This window comes from Pelmatolapia mariae, linkage group LG10_11 (genome assembly GCF_036321145.2).
Source record: "Pelmatolapia mariae isolate MD_Pm_ZW linkage group LG10_11, Pm_UMD_F_2, whole genome shotgun sequence".
NCBI lineage: Eukaryota > Metazoa > Chordata > Actinopteri > Cichliformes > Cichlidae > Pelmatolapia > Pelmatolapia mariae.
In genome coordinates, this window is record NC_086236.1 from 9,168,131 (window position 1) to 9,180,191 (window position 12,061).

The window sequence follows — 12,061 nt, forward strand, 5'->3', positions numbered from 1 at the left end:
AAAAAATGTCCATTGGCTGCAGTCTCTCTGAATGTGCTCAGTGGATTTTATGGCAATCTGCTCAGCAGATTTTGCTGTCTTTTCTACATGTAGACACTTTGGCCTAATGGGTGCATTGAATGAAAGGGGAAGGGATTACCAACAAACCAATCAACCTGACCATGTCAGCCCTTCTCAGATTTGTCAAACAAAAGGAAATGAGAGACAAGAGTGCTGCTAGCACACTGAGACCAGAAGCGGCTCTCAAAAATAGCCACACTTTATCATTATCATCTTGTGTTTTGTCCTTCATCTGAAGCCGTGACCCCCAAGCTCCCAGTAGAAGCTCCCTTCGAGTGGCTCTACTTTTTCTTTGCTCTGCCACACACACATGCAGGGACCTCCTCAACATTTGACAGGGGAAGGTGGGGCAGTGTAGTCAGGAATTGGTGGCGGTGGGGAGAACTACTCCTAAGGGGCATGCCCTCAGCCAATCAGCCCATTGGAAGTAAAGAAGGGTTAAACGAGGCTAATGATTCAACAGCCATAACAGCGGAAAGGAGCACTCTAAATATAGGCATTCCAGTCTGGAACGAATGGAAGGGGTTGCGGGGGGGCAGCCGCAGCTCGAGCCAGACGTGTCTTCCAGCCAGACAACTGGAGCAGCAGCACCAGTAATAGTATAGTAATCATCCATGTGCTGGACCTCTGCGCGGAATAAGAGTGTGGAAAATCGGCTCTGGTGAAATGATGAGCCGGTTTAACTGCACCCTCTGATTTTCAGTTTCACTTTCTCTTTCCTTATACTCTGCTAGCCAGTATACACTTACATTATGGAACACACTGCGCTGAATTTGAACACCTGACCTTTTGACATCCCTGTTCTGAAAGCAACCCCCCCCCCCCTTTTTTTTTTTGGGCATGAATTTCTATGAGTCTTGTCAATGCAAATGACATATATCTGCATTTGATATCAGACTCAGTCAAGAATAAATTAGTTAACTCAGAAATGAAAAAAATAATAATAATTTGGTCTAAATTGGATTTGGGCACAAAAAGGTTAATTGTAGTTCCCTGTTATAATTTCTACTACATATGCACATTGTTTCCTTATGTTTCTAGTGTGATTGCTGATTTCATATGCATATAGTGACATTCAAAGGTTAATTAGTCATGTCCAGGTTGACACCGTTTAGCAAGTTGGTCCACAGTCACAGAATGAGAGACGTAAAAAAGTGTTTTCTCTGACTTGTATTACAAGAGTTCTACTTGTATTCAGGAGAGCTCTATATATATCCAGTTTTAAAAGTTCCTAGAATATGCACGAATAAATGAGATGCTACTGTATAGAGCTGGAGCCCCAAAATGTAACATTCATAAGGTACTTGTCAGACAAGCAGCAGCTAAAACCTGATAGAAGTCAGTAACATCTTTAAGCTTTTGTTTTAACTGTACTCAAGCCTCAGCTGTATAACTGTACTCCTAACTATGTTATAGTTATTGTTTGGAAATGATTAAGAAATGATCAATCAGGATACATACCAGAATGCTATACTTTTATGGCTTGCCTGTAAGATATGCTAAAGGATTTTTTTTCTTCAGACATTTTTTTAAAATGTATTATTTTATTAATTTAGTTGTGTTAACGTCCTTCAGCCCTAGAATTTTGGTACGTTAGGATTTATATTAAGTGAAAAGGGCTCTGACTCTCTCTCTTAATGCTGTGCTGCAATGGTTTCAGATGCTGATTGTTGTAATTCAATGCTAATTTTAAACAAGAAGAATAGAAAAGAAAAAGCAAATCAGTTTGAACTTGAAAGCAAATGTGGAGAAATTTATACAAAAATCAGTGTACAGTAGCCAAGACACAAAATATTAGAGAGTGCATGTGGTGGAAGCAGGGGGTTACTGTGGGCCATCAAAGCTAGTTTTGATCTCCGCCTGCCTCTTGGCAGTGCTTCAGCCCTTGGCTAATGTTCTCTGATGACAATATTTGGCCTCTGAAACTGTGGCTGTTTCTTGCTGCTTTGAATGGGAACCATTGTGGCATCTCTTCTGCTGGCCTGATCAGCTGCAGTCTGACTCAACCTCTGTCTCTTTCTCACTTTGTCTGTCCATGCCTTATTAAACAGCTGCCCATGCGCACACCTCTATCCTTGCTCAAGTCTTATGTGACCCTAAATTTGGCAAGTCATCATCCAAAACCATGGGACAGTTTGGAGGCTGCTAAGGCATTCCTGAACTTGTCAACATTGGCAAGCTCTTTTGCATGTGTGTGTAAGTGGGGGTGGGGGCTGGATGCCAGGGGATGTAGCATCAAAACATCATGTGGTTGCTTTTATCAGTTGAACTCATGCAAATCCACATGTACAGATACAAAACACAAACTATTGCCTGCTTGGCTGTGTTGTGAAATACACGCACATTCACACAAATCCAGGAATGTCAGTGTTCAGGAGATGAATCCACTTCTGAGTTGTATTACGTCCACTGATGGCTAATTTTTGTCCCCAAACTGGATGCTATTACATCAGAGTCGGTCTCTTTCTAAACTGGGACTCGCTTCATGGCATTTGTAGGCAAAGAACATCATCTGTCGGGCTTTCATGGAACTCTTTCTTTAACAAAAAACCCCTGCTCCCATTTATTTTGGTAATCCACTGACAGGTCTTATGCAGCATATGGAAACGCAAAACTTTCACGAGTCAAAATCTTGCGATGTTAACCAGCTTCCAAGCAAACGTAACATATAGACACGCTTTTTTATGTTGAAAACTTTTATCAGGTGGCTGTCAGGTGATTGATAGGAAGCAGGTAGCAACATGATGTGGAGCAATCACAAACTGCTATTTTTAAGCTGTGTTTGGCAGGTAGGAATTATTTTTTAAAAACCCACAAATCTCAATGACTCATTCATTTAATCAAAGTTTCTAAATAGCACTTTTTGTATAAACTTTGTTAATCATATTGCTCCATGGGTGACTGACATATTAAGACAGTTCAGACATAAGCAGTAAATCTGTTACAGACATCAGTAGTGACTGCTACAGCATTTACAGGATTGCTGCACTGCTAATTTTAACCTTGAAAAATGTCAAGCAAAGATTTCATAATATCTTGCTGGCATTTTCATATTTCTTACAAAATGTTTATTCTTTTTTTTAATGTGGTCGGGCTGTTGTGCAAGCAAATTTGAAACCATGTAGGTAGCCTCCAAATGTTAAAAAGAAAACCATATAGAGATTTCACTTGGTGTTATGCCAGACTGTAGCCTACTCAGTCAGTATTGTTTCTTTCAGAGACTTCTTTTTCTTCACAATGCAAATTAACATTACAAGCAGGTGCATCCTCTTTTCCACTGGAAACATATACAGGCGTAGAGGACAGCTTATTTTTTTTCATGTAAAACAATTATGTCAATGTCAGCATGAGCTTCAAATTTTGCTGTTCCACTGGTAATGTGGTTTTTCGAATATCCCAGACTGTGCCAAAGACATTTGGCTACAATCAGCCAGTGTATCTGGCAGAAAAGCTGTAGCGGTCCATCAGTGCTGTATACAGTATCATTTCCTCTTTGTGATCAGCTGTAGGCTTTTTCCAAAGCTATTTTAATTTGGATTTTGTTCCACACCATAATATCACATGGTGAAACTGTTGTGCTCATTTAAACACGACCACTTCCAACGTGTCATTTTCAGTTTGCATTTCCAGTAAAGCCGCTCCCTTTCGGTCTGTACAAGATTATTCTCAGCTCTGAGCTCCTGCTTTTCACTCGATCTGTTTCGATCTCTTTACTTTAGCTATCTTTATCTCACTGTTTTTTTTCATGGGATTGTTTGATCTCCACCATAACTTGTATACGTATTCTATTGATAACCCCACCGCACTCCCATTCCACATGATTAAAGTGTGGCTTGGTGCTGAAAAGCAAAAGGTCATAAGATGCGCACACAGAAAGTGTCTCACAAACAAGAAAAAACAAGCAATAAATTCAAATTAAAGTAGATTTTACTACTACGGATTCATTTTACAAGCCCTGCAGCTCATTCGGGCCATATATTCACAAATGCACACTTTGTAATTTGCACTGGAATCAGCACATTCAAGTGCCAAATTAGGGCTACATTCAGTATGAACAGTCGCCTGTTATTCAGCGTGAGCTCCGAGTAGCACCAGAAACAACAGGGACTGGATCTCCCATGTGACTTGTGTAGAAATGAGTTTGGAGTCCACAGGCCTCAGAAGAATTTGTTGTCCGACTGTTGGTGTTCCTGTTTATACATGAATCATCTGTATGTGTCCCCACACATAAACACATATACAGACACGGCAGCACCAGAGAAAATCCACGCATAATAGGAGGGGGAGGCTCTTATTCTTTTCACTTTCCTTCTTTCTCTTTTTCTTTTTTATCTCCCTCTGTCCTTTTTTAACGTCTTGTAATACAGGGAAAATATGCAAACCATGGAGTGGCAATAGTGGGTTTAGCCAGTGGGAACACAGCGTGATTCCAGCAGGCCCCGGCCGCAGAGTAAACACTTTCTTTTCTCAAGCCAGAAATAGTTTGGCTGGATAGAGTGTGCTGGAAAGGGAGGGAGTGAGGATAGGAGGAGAGAGAGCGAGAGAGGTGGGGGGAGTATAACAAGGATATGATGGTCAGAAAGAAGGAGCGCTTTTAAGCCACGTTATTTCTTTTCTTTCTTATCTTTTTCTTCCTAGTAAATTGTTCACACTGGTGGCCTCGCAATCATTTACTCCAGATACAAAAAGACACACTCAAACACACAGACACACATACACAGTCCAGTCGTGTCACTCAAGCAAATTAGGCCAATGGCAGCGCTACACAGGGGTCACGTCAAAAGTGCCGATTGTCTCAATCACATTAGTCCAGCACTGGCATCTGTTTAGCATTTAGTTAATTGTGATGTTATTAAGTTGTCAGTGAGCATTAGGGTGGCAATAAGCAAAGCAAATATTCTTCCAGCCGAGGCAGGCAGTGCTACACATGTGCTGCTGTTACCGCTGACAAACGGGCGCATACAGGAAACAAGCAGGCAGCCTCCATGGACGCTGCAAGCGTGGATGGTTTTGCACTCAACCTTCTGATCTCTCTTAGCCGTTGTTTGCTATTTAAATGAAATGATCACTAAGCAGACCCAATAAGAGTGTTTATGAGTCATTTCAGTTTAGTGCGGCTCTTCGTCAAAGGGCAGATGTGCATTAGCATTATGACTTCTGATCACAAAATGCTGGCATGTTGAGCTTCCTGTCTGTGTCATCTGGTGAGTCAAAATGCTGATTAGCACCATGCTAATGCTTGGGGTTTTTTTTTTTTCAGCGTCCCACTCATAATTGAGCAAGCTGTCCATGGTCTGCAGCAGATTATCCGTCTGTCTGTCTGTGCGCGGCTGGCGAGACAGCTCACGCGAGGCATTTTGGGTCACAGTGGCTATCAGGTGCCATATTCACCATGGCAGGCCAGCAGCATGACTCTCAGGGACACCATGTTGATTGTACTGCAACAAAATGCTGTGGTGTTTGATGGAGGGTCATATAGATCAGCGGAGGGTATTTTTTATTTCTTTTATTTTATTTTAGTCTGTGATATGTATAAAGATATTTGTCTGAGTTTTCCAAATTGCTAGTTTGGAAAAAAAACCTCAGATATATTTGTTTATTGGCTTTTTCTTCAGATAATTAACAGATAATTAAGTTTCTGTGTAGCTATATTCACTGAGGATGTCCTCATCTTTTGGATCTGTGTTCACTCTTTGTTCGCCCAGCTCTATTTACCATCAAAACGTCTCTAAGCTGATCATTTAAGGCCCCACAGTTCACTTTACCAGTGCACCCGTAAACAAATACCTCTTTCTTGCTGCATTCCTCGATCTCCCCCTCCTTGGCACTCAGTCTCTCCCACCTTCCAAAATAAGAAGAGTACAAGTGGTCAGAGACACTATCGGTTGCTAAATTAAATCAAGCAGCACTAGCCTAGACTACAGTCACTTCTGCTACTAACCTCCTCCCTCTCCCTCAGCAAACAAATTTTTCCTCAGATAAGATCTAAATGAGTTTTTCCAGGCAGAGGAAGATCCTCTCTTTGGCTGATGGATACTGAGCAGGGCTGCAGTGTGACCAGCACCCGGTAGTAATCATCCGCCACGATCATAGGCCGCTGTGCATAACACTTATGTGAATAGAGGATGTGTGGCTTGTGTGTAAATGAGATAAAATGTGTGAATGAGAGTTGGCACTGCTACATTTCCCTGCACCCAGCTTCATTCATTGAGAAATACCCAACTGGGCCCCTGTACTGCAGAGCTTCAGTGCCGAGGCTTAATGTCATGGTGGGCACAGTCGCATTGAGGCATCACCACAGGAAACCATGGGACAACAGCATGTCAGACAGGGAGGTAGTATTCTTATAAGGGGAAGATAGGTGGGTGGGATCCAGTAGCAAATTGGGATGTCCATAGTGGTGCAACAGTCTAGCTGCGAGAGAATCCCCACATGGATGGATCATTGTAAACCACGGACAGCAGCCACACATCCAGAGAGACCAATAAAATGATGTGGTATGGGCAGAGGGAGGGTGGGCAGTGGGGGCGGATTATAGACTCCCAGAGGGCTCTGCGATTCACGGCCCATAAAATGGAAGTCAGCAGGACACGCTGCAAATCTGGACAGCCAATATCCACCATCCCCTTCTTCCCTCGTTCGACCCCGAGGATGCGTCTTAGCTGTACGTCACAATGCAACCCCAGTGAGCACGTCCCGTTGTCGGACAATCTTAACTCCCTTGGACGCCACCATTCTCCCTGTTACATTTGCATGTCAGCCGCTGCGGCTTTGTTCAAGATCTGCTTGGTTAAGGGGAAAAAAAGGATAGATAAGGAAAGAGACAGAACAGTGGAAATCAACGAAGGCCTTTGCCATCCAGAGAATTAAAAGGCCGCTTTTGTTAGGAGGTTCCCTACTTTCAGATATCCCATCGCATTTTAACCTTGGCAAGGCAAGGACTTTGAATATAAAAGGATTCGCCCAAGAGAGTGAAAGAGAGAAAGAGATGTGGAACAGTGGCCCAACGTCAACAATAGCCAGGCCTCTTTTGTCCACAGAGTTATTTGAAGTAAATCTCCCTTTGTAATTAGATTGGAACTGTTTGTGGACATCTTAGGAGAGCGCGTCAGTGTTAAAACAGCAACGCGCGAGGGCCATTTTAATTTACAGTGCAAATACCTTTCGATTAGCGTGGAGAGAGGTGGGGGGAGCAGGGACTGAGAAGGAGGGACAATAGAGGAGTCTTTCAAGCCTTTTCTTTTTGTTGTTGTTGTTTGAGAGCGGGAAGAGGTTTGAGCAGCTCTCCTGTGTTCGTTAATTGTGAAGCAAGGAGATTAGTACGAGTGCTTCCAACCTTTCACCCCAAACAAAGGAGCCATCAGATCCAGTTGCCTAGTGACACGGGGTTTCACACCAGCAAATTTAGCCACTGCCTTCATCACTCCAGCTCCTTGTGGTACATCTTATGAGAAGGAATGAAATCTCCCTACTTTGCCTGTGCACCCCATGCAAACCATTTCTGTCCCTGTCCATCTGACAGCACCCTTAATGGCAAGAAGCAGCCACTCTAATGAAAATGGCCGTTCATCCTCACTCCAAGTCTGTCTCTCAGACTCATATAAAAGTTAATGTACCCGTGACAATGACATTCAGAAGACCGTTTAGCTTTGGACAAATGCTGCATTTCTTGGTGGCAAGAGCAGCCAGGCACACAGAAATGTCCTTTTACACTACGTGCAGCTCAATCAAAGGGCACTTAGCGGTGTCATATTGATTATGGGAGCTTAACCCCCGTCAATCTGTGATGGGTCATTTTGGCAGTCTTCCCATAGCTTCAGTGAATATGCCTGGCTCAAAAGGAAGAAAGGGGTTCCCTCTTCAGTCGATGCCAGTGACCTCTCACAAACAATAGCCATAAATATACGTGTTTGTCAGAAGCAGGTAGTATGTATGTGTAACCTATGGGCTTTGTGTCTTTCTCTGACTGTGACTTTAGTCAGGATAATATTTAGTTAAAAAAAGCTAACTTTGACCGTATTTCATTCCTTTAAATTATCTTATCTGTAGTCTCTGTATATTCCAGGGATATCTTTCAGGGAAACTAATGTACAAACACACAGTTTCCCGCTGTTACTCAGTGTAAACCCCAGGCTTTCATTAGATTTCATCGACCTGTCGAAAGAAAGCACATTTGTTTTTTATTTTTATACATTTCACTAATTAAAATGTATTTAATTAGATATTACATTTAAAAAAAAAACTTGTAACACTGAATTTTTGGTAATATTTCAAGTTAAATATTTGTATTAATAACTATTGTGTTCCCAGAAAATATGTCATTTTACTTTCTTTTCAGGAATTAGTCTTTTCTTCCAGAAACCTGGACTTGCACTCAACAGTCTTTCTAGTTTTATTCCTTTTATATATATTTTTTTTCAAAGGGAATATTTCATATATCATTCAGAGCCTGATTTACTACAACTTTTTCTTTTAAATGTAGTGAAAATATATTATTTTTATTTTTTAAATTCCTGTTGATGACTGAATTTTCTGACTTGCAAAGTGAAAAAAGAAATAGCCCCATTTGTAAAAACCTACAACCCACACATTACCTCACACTAATGTGCAGTGAAAGTTAAACAATGAACCCCACTTTTTGCAATATTTCTGGTATTGAGCACAAATCACAACATAAGTAAATAATACCTCCTTTGCGCCTCCAAAGACAATAATTTTCAAAATTTATGAAACAAAAAATATTTCTTTGAGAGAATGTAATGAAGTGGTGAAGTGATACATGTAAGGTAAAAACTATTCACCATTGCAAGAACAGCTTTGAGGACCTGTGGTGGAAGTCTTTGTTAATACTTTTTAAGTAGTACTTTTTTTTTTTTACTTTCACAGGCAGGTATTATTGTCATTATAATTATATTAAAGGACTAAAATCTTACTCTTTGAATTATTTAAATCAACTCAAACCATTCTTTACTGTGTGGTTTTATTAATATAAAAAACACATCAAAATTACAAACTCTGTTTTTGCTTAAAGAAAAAAATCTCACACTCACACTGTAGGCTAAAACAGTGCCCACATGATAATATATTTCACCAACATAATCCGATATGGATATGTAAATAAGAGAATTAATCTGTATAAAAACAGACTTCAGTGTGGTGGCTCCAGGAAATGAAGGATAACTTCATCTCAGTTGTTCTGGGTGACGTTCAGGCCATATGTGAGTATGGGGCATCTACCATACTTTAAGACAGTTAGTAGTAAAACGGAGAGCAGTGACTGGGTTGGGATTGTCTTGATGGTGGCCAGCTAGGACAATACTCCAAAAAGGAACTCAAGTGGGACCCATTACACCCCACTGAGGGCAGACTCTTATCACTTAATAGCAGGTTTCCCTCTGAGAGCAGATTGTTTTGATAGATGGCACCAAGTCAGGCCTTTGCAACCAGCTGCAAAAGAGAGAGAGAGAAAAGAAAAACCTAACAGAGTACGCTAGATAAGCTCTTTGAGTGCGTGAAAAATTAAAAAGGGTATCGTATAAGAGTTAATTTGTACACGGATGCAGAGAAGAAGTGGAGTAAACTTTATTGTTTAACTTCTTGGATTCTTTGCTCATAGTAACAATGAGTCCTTGCACGGTTGCCATGATAAAAGAGAACCAGCAGTTCACCTTGCACCTTACAACATTCTTGCTACACATTACACATCTCCTGCACCTGGAATGCTTTGATCTTAGTAGTTTGATGATGCAGTTGAGTCTTATATGGCCTATTTTAATTGATGTGTAAATTGATTTTTATAATTTCCGGGAGGAACTTTGCAATGCAGGTTTTGATACGCGCTATACAAACAGACTTTATTTATTAATATTATTGGATGTGCATCAGTTGCTATTCTGCCAGTATGTGCATCTTGTTTTCAGTAACAAAAGCTGTAATTTGACCTGCATAATCTCTGCTGCTTTTTATGACTTATAATCTTTACTGCCAGCAACAGAGTGGATGATGAGTTATTGTGAAGTGGGTTTCCCGCTGTGTGAATGCATGAACCAAACAAGTGAACACTGTAGATCAGCTGTTAAATGTGTCATTTCCAACTAATTTACAAATATAACATGATACAAATAGCTGCTAAACAATCCCTGTCAAGAAAGATTCACATGACTTGGAAACATTCACACCCTTTTATACACACCCACTCACTTTATACTGACTAGCGAAGAGAGACAGCTAACATACAGCCAAGTATTGTATTATGTGTTAGTACACTAAAAAAAGGGGTTTTAGCCTTCCTTGTTTTTGCTTTTGGAATGGAATGATGATGCTTGCCTTGACATGTAATCAGCACAGAGTGAACAGTAAATCTCGATGTCATTACTTATCAGCAACACTATCATAATCTTGCAGGAGGCGACTGAGAGTTGAACACGTGAATTACAGTATGAGTTTATTTATTGAAAACAGTGGGCAAAGAAGCTGCATTCCATTAATATACATGTTAAAATGAAATACAAAGGTGTGCCTTATTTAAAAGTATTAAGAACAAATTAACCCTGTTACCAGTAACTGGTGTCTGGTCACCATGTGGCCCTTTTCTTATTTTATTTGCTTCATTCCTGTTCTTTTGCTTCTAATATGTAAATGTTCTATTGAAAATTAATTTCAGATTTAATTGTGTATTTATTGAAAAGAAAATAAGCTCAATTCAATATAATATTCCCTGGCCTTGACTAACGTTTGTAGCAACAGTGTCATTTCACTGGAGAAACATTTTTTTATAGTGTACTGATGACATGTATAGTAAAAGTGCAATTAGGTTTGTTCAAATCTGTTTGTTTGTTTTAATTCAGTTTCATACTGAAACCTCTAAAAATTGCAGTAAACATTAAATAAATGCATTACCTGGTTTCCATTATGAATGGATTAATGATAATAATGAAAATCTGTATATTCAAAACTCGAGCGAAACCTTTAAAGAATGCTCAGTACAGCATAAAAAAGTTTAACAGTAATACACTTAAAATTGAATACAGTATTTTATGTGAGGTAAATGAGATAAAGAGGCTATCACATAATATTATATTTACATTATAGGTCTATTTTGTAAAGCCTGTTAGACTTGAGTGGATTTACTGTAGTCTTGAGGGACACTTAAAGAACGCTTCTTTAGTCAAGGCCAGTGCTTCATTTCAAATTTCAAATCCAGTCATAGCAGAATTGAAGCAGGTCTTGCTTTGCACATAATCAACAAAGTTTGATGAAATTTCACTTTGTAGTTTTTGCTTTAATTACACACACACACACAAAAGCCAGTGTATAAATAAGACAATAAAGAAAAAAAGAGAAAATATTCAGCTACACTTTGCAGTCATGTTCAAATACCAAGAGGTATCAGCATTTATCGAGAATAAAATAAGTGGAATTTAGAGAGACTTTAAAAAAATGTGTAGAGAAATGTTATTTTAAAACATCGGTGTAATTTCTCCATCATTTATTGTGTGTATTTCTTTTTTGCAGCTATTTGTTGTTGGTTTTATTTATTTATTTATTTTACTTATTTGAAATTCTCTTCATTTTTGATATCCCTTTTCATTGGCAAAGCATATTCTGAGCATTTGTCAATAGGAGACGTTTTCAGCGTAAACAGCAGTGGAAAATTCGAGAACTATCTGATCCCTGAAAGGATAAAATCTCGTGGAAGTCTGTTTTCAGATGCTTTGAGTGCTTTCATAATTTGAAAAAAAATGAAAATCAGTAAAAACTAAATGAAGAGCTTTATTTGTAGGCCACTGCGGTGAAGAGGTTCAGTTGCTTTTGGCACTTGTTTACTGCAGACAAATAATTACTCATAACCACATTTCTCACACTAAAATTAAATTTGGCAGGATAACGTTGAGGACTTGGATAAGCTGAAATAAGCCCTTTTGTTTTTTTTAATGAAAATATCTTGACCAGCTAAACATTCATTTCTGAATCCCCCTCCCTTAACAAAAAAAAGGAAAAA

General features: G+C 39.6%; 1 protein-coding gene across 1 annotated transcript in view; it reads left to right on the forward strand.

Annotated features, from left to right (window-relative positions):
* Positions 1–12,061, forward strand: part of zbtb16a (zinc finger and BTB domain containing 16a) — a 132,282-nt gene that overhangs the window by 87,034 nt on the left and 33,187 nt on the right. The window lies entirely within an intron of this gene.